The sequence below is a fragment of the Megalops cyprinoides genome, chromosome 4 (genome assembly GCF_013368585.1).
Source record: "Megalops cyprinoides isolate fMegCyp1 chromosome 4, fMegCyp1.pri, whole genome shotgun sequence".
Classification (NCBI taxonomy): domain Eukaryota; kingdom Metazoa; phylum Chordata; class Actinopteri; order Elopiformes; family Megalopidae; genus Megalops; species Megalops cyprinoides.
In genome coordinates, this window is record NC_050586.1 from 5,595,001 (window position 1) to 5,600,000 (window position 5,000).

The 5,000-nt window shown below is 53.5% G+C and overlaps 1 protein-coding gene across 6 annotated transcripts in view; it reads left to right on the forward strand.

Annotated features, from left to right (window-relative positions):
- Nucleotides 1–5,000, forward strand: part of LOC118776638 (serine/threonine-protein kinase Nek6-like) — a 61,525-nt gene that overhangs the window by 11,912 nt on the left and 44,613 nt on the right. For 5 of the 6 annotated variants that reach the window (XM_036527109.1, XM_036527107.1, XM_036527112.1 and 2 more), the window contains exon 2: nt 955–1,027. The exons of the other annotated variant lie outside the window; for it this stretch is intronic. The gene's annotated coding sequence lies outside the window, so the exon portion shown is untranslated. The remainder of the gene's footprint in view (nt 1–954; nt 1,028–5,000) is intronic. 6 annotated transcript variants of the gene reach the window in all.

A 5,000-nucleotide genomic window follows, 5' to 3' on the forward strand; every position in this document is an offset into this window, starting at 1 on the left:
GTGTGTGTGTGTGTGTGTGTGTGTGTGTGTGTGTGTGTGTGTGCGTGTTGCAGAGAAAGCGAGGGAGTAGGGCAAAGGAATACAGCAGAGAGAAGCAGCAGGGGAGTGTGTGGGGGGGCTGTATATTTAACTATTGATTAAATATTCCTTAACCACGGAAATAGACACCCAGAGCGGTTGATCCTTTTTACCTTGACAGGTGTGTGTTAACACTGGCTGATCCCATGCCAGGAGCACCCATCTCCCAGGGTGCAGTGAGAGAAAGGCCCAGCCCTACCAATTAATAATTCACTCTAGGCTGGACTCGGTCCCCAGCGACCTGATAAGATTATAGCTACAAGCCAGGAGTCAAGGTTAGTGGTAATGATCCAACTCTGTTCCAACAATAGCCCAAGATTGGCCTTCCCAGAGGTGTATGGGGGAGGTGGGGGGGGGGGCTTTGCTAAGCCCCCTTCATGTGTGGAATTGGGGGGGGGTGGATTTTGGAGCTCCCTCTGAAATTAAAGCAAAGGTCTGAGAGAGTAAGTATTGAATAAGCGGTTGATATTTTTTCAGCATTTATGATTAAAACAAAAATCAAAAGAGCGTGCCTTAGGAGGACTGGGCCTTCGCGCCTTGGTGCTGGAGCGGTAACCTTCCATTTGCATTTATTCTTCTTAGCAGAGGATGCTAGGGGTGTGAATCGCTGGCCAACAAAAAAAAAAAAAAAAAAGCAAGAGGAGCTCCTTAAGAGGGCAGACCAGCAGGCCGCTCGCAATCTGTTGCGTAAGAGGAGAAAGTTGGAGAAGCTCCGCAACTCAGAGGTCTCTCTCTCTCTCTCTGTCTCTCTCTCTCTCTCTCTCTCTCTCTCTCTCTCTCTCTCTCTCTCTCTCCCTCACTCCCCCTCTTTCTCTCTCCCTCCCTTAATCTCTCTCTATCTCTCGCTGTCTCGCTCTCACTCTCTCGCTCTCTCAGGAAGGAACCGTGTTTGTGGCTGGTGGTGGTGAACAGGATCCGTGCGGCCTGGAGCCCTCGCTGAGAGTCTTGAGTGAGTAAATCTGCCTCTTTTTTTAACTTTCATGCACTCTACCCTCTGTCAAGTAACACCCTTCCTCAGCCGTGCTCTTCCTCGGCCCATATTGAGTGCAAGTCCTGACCTGATACTGCATCTTAAGCGGGGTTGCTTGCAAAGTGGGACGGGCTGAAACTCGGTGCCAGCCTCCCCTGAAGCGGCCTTCCTCTGCCCTGTCCTCCGTGGTTCACTGTGGCACCATTCCTCTCGCGAGATGAGGTCCCAGGTGCCTCTGCGTGTTTTTGGGTGTAGCGCGCGCTCTCTCTCTGTGACTCACCCCCCCACGCTGTGGTTTGATGTGACGCGTCTGCCGAAACCCCGATTCTGGCGTGCGGCGAGCGGCGGCACGTGGGGGGGGGGGAGCCAATATCTCGGTTCCTGTCACCCGCGGCGCGCCACGGCGTACCACACCGTGTCAGGGGTCACGGCTGGTGGAAATCGCTCACGCGAAGGTGTCAATTGCAGAGCATCTGCGCCGCCACCCCCCCCACCCACAAAACCCAACCCCCCCCACCCCAGGGGGCCGAGGCCTGCTGCTCACAGGGAAGTAGGTCTTTGATGTGTTGCCACGGATACTTGGTTTGTCAATCTTCTGCGTGCCATCTGCAACTCAGGGACGAAAATCACATCGGGGGGAGGACGGGGTGGGTGGGTGGTGGGCTAGGGAAGGGGCGACCCTGAGAAAGGCATTTCTCCCCTGCCTGCTTCCAGAGCTTGGTTCCTGACCACGGGTGCCGCTGGCCGCATCATGTTGCATCGAGAGCCACGATGCACCGCAGTGAAGGACAGAAGAAGGACTGGAAACCCCCGCCGCCGTGCAGAAATCCCCTTCCAGGCGCTCAGATTTGCATTGCAACAGTGGCTCGGTCTGACTAAAGGCATGAGCCGGCCGTAGGAAAGGGCGGGGGGGGGGGGGGGGGGGGGGGTCAGTCAGGAGAGGACGTCAACCGGGTGTGATCAGGAGGCAAGACGGCGAGAGAGGAAACCGGAAGCGAGGATTAGTGGTTTGTGGCGGGTCACATGACCCGGTGAGTCACACAGAGGATGCATGCTTGCTGAGCTGCTCAGACGAAACGCCTGGATCACAGAAACACGGGCCCACTTACTGAGCACCACAGACACCTCCACTTTCCCAGAATTCCTGGCATTCCTGCCATATATTGGCCAGAAGTGGGCAGCTTCCTGTTTCACGCTTTTCTCTCCTGCGACTGTCTATAAGTATATTAAAGGTTTGGCCTTTGGAGAAACAGAACAAAATGAAAAGATGGCCTTGTCCTTTGAGGACTTGAATTGCGCTTCTTAATTATAAGAGTGGATATCACTTATTTCTATGACGAGTTTAGCTCCAGTCTAACTTTCTAACAGAGGGCACAGCATAGCTCAGTTGTCCTATAAGACCTTAAACTGTGATTGGTATTGTCATCATTGTGTATAGTAATTAGGACCGTTCTCTTGCCAGCACTCAGGAGGTAGTGGTGGGTTGGTCCTTCTGCTCCTCAGAGTGCTCCGGCCCACAACCCCAGCGCACCGGCCCATGGGCAGGAGGTCAGCTCGTTTCAGAGGGGATGAAAGGGAAGATGCGTGTGGCTCCTAAAAATTTCATTTCAGATTTATAGACTTGAGGCATTTTCTTTCATGTATTAATAAGCCACTGAACATCTGAGCATGGGAGATTATTGGCTGAAATCAGCCCGACTATGAATAAGTCTCCTTGTGTTAATGTGATTTGGAGCACGGCTTTTCATCTTGCTAAAGTGTTAGAGACGGGGAGAGGTTTGTTCATTAAGGCCGGACAGCAAGGAGTCCCTGACTCTTTCACACGGATCTCACAAACTTGCTGTTCTTTACAGGGCCAAGAAGGTAGCTTATGATTCCGAAAAAGACTAGACTAGACTCTTTTTCTCTTCTTTTCACTTATGTGTCTTGGAAAACTAAACTTTTGCCCAGAAATTGTTGTCACAGAGATTACCAGCTTGCTTGGAAAGTGAGTGATGGTCACTTGATACTGATGGTCTGCTGAAAATCGGGCGTCTGTTTAGCAGTGCGTTCTTCATGTCCAAATCTGCAGATCCTGTATGCTTGTCTCCTTGCTCCAAGCAGCAAACCTGCACAAACCTGCACAAACCTACGCAGCACCGCGCAGCCGGCTTACCTCCGTTTCCGCTGTCGAGCTGCGAGGCACTTCTAAGAATTACTCGCATGTTGGAAATGTTTCATTATGAAGGTGGCTGCCATACTTAAAAAAAGAAAAAAAAAACTGTTTCCATTTTAACACATGAAGGTACCAAGAATGACAAAAAAGGGACTCAAATGATTATTGTGGCAACCCACATGAAAACTCTCAGAGAGGTATGGGGATCACACGCTGATAAGCGTACATTGCTTGCCTGTGTTCTCCCCACGCTTAAACACACACAGACACAGACACACACACAGACACAGACACAGATGCACACACACACACACACACACACACACACACACACAGAGTTCCTCCTCTGTTCCTGCATTTTGAGCAGACCCGTGATCCCCACGGAAAAAACAAACGCCCTCTGTGCTCTCTTTCCAGCTCATCTGACTGAGGTAGGCCTCAGGAATGCCGTTAAAAAAGGGTCTTTTTGTTTTTCTCGCATCAAAACAACAGAAGACGGGCTGTGCTCCTGTGCCGGGGATGCTGGGAACCGGGGGGGGTGGCAGGATGTGTCACGTGACCGGCCCCGCCCGGACCGCTCCCTTCTCGAAGCTCCCGGAGGGAGGGTGCTTCTGGTGGCGGAGCTGTCAGGGGGCGCGGGGCGGGAATGTGGGAACACTTACGCTTTTTAAATAGAAGAAATGCCCCAGGCTCAATTACTGTCTCGCACCCTCTGAGAGGCGCGAGCTCCGTGATTTAATATGACATGGGTACGCCAAACGCCCCGCTCTGAACCAGCCCTTCTCGCAGGCTGGATCTGTCTCCGAAACAGATCTGTCTGCGGGATGAAATTTAAATGCACAGAAAGTAACATACGCTTCAGAACACAGTCTTACTGGTATGAGTGCTAGGAGCAGGGGAGGCTGGGTGGAGGAAACTTTGAGAGTGTCGTTGGGCTGTCTGTGTGGATGGAATGGCCTTTGCTCCCTGTTATGTCACTTTCTTTCTGGAGCTGATTGGGTCACTGTGGAGCTGAGTGTTGGGGGTGTATGCGTGTGTTTGTGTAGGTGTGTGTGTGTGTGTGGGGGTGCTTCTCTGTGTGTCTGTGGGTGTACTGTGCGTGAGTGTATGTCTGTGTGTGTGTATTTATGTGTGCATCATGCCTGTATCTTCCCTGTGCGTTCCCTGTGCGTTGCCTGTGCGCTGCCTGTGCGCTGCCTGTGCGTTCCCTGTGCGTTGCCTGTGCGTTGCCTGTGCGTTGCCTGTGCGCTGCCTGTGCGCTGCCTGTGCGTTCCCTGTGCGTTGCCTGTGCGTTCCCTGTGCGTTGCCTGTGCGTTTTCTGTGCGTTCCCTGTGCGTTCCCTGTGCGTTCCCTGTGCGTTGCCTGTGCTGGTGGTGCGGCAGTCTCCTTCAGTATGGCAGGTGTGTGGTGCGCTAAAGCTAAGCCCAGGAATGAGCCGGTCTCAGCAGAGCGCCCGGGCCCTCCCTCTCTATCCCGGATCTCTCTATTCGATCTCATCTCAATCCCGCACCTTCCTCCGCACCGCGGACCGGAATACCAATTCGCGGCACGCCTCTCTCCCGGGCCTCTCCGCCTGATCTGAATTACACGGCTCTCTCAGGGGCTGTGTTTGAGTGAGCCGGGGTGGGAGCAGCCGGGCCCGTATTCCCCTTCGACCCCCCCACCCCAACCCTCCTCTTTCCAAACGCGTTGATCTCACCGTCGCCCGCGGGAGGACGCTAGGGACGGCTTTCGCTTAGCGCAGCCGGGACTGGTACACCGCGATGTCTGCGGCGGCTAACTGACGTGGTTCGGCGG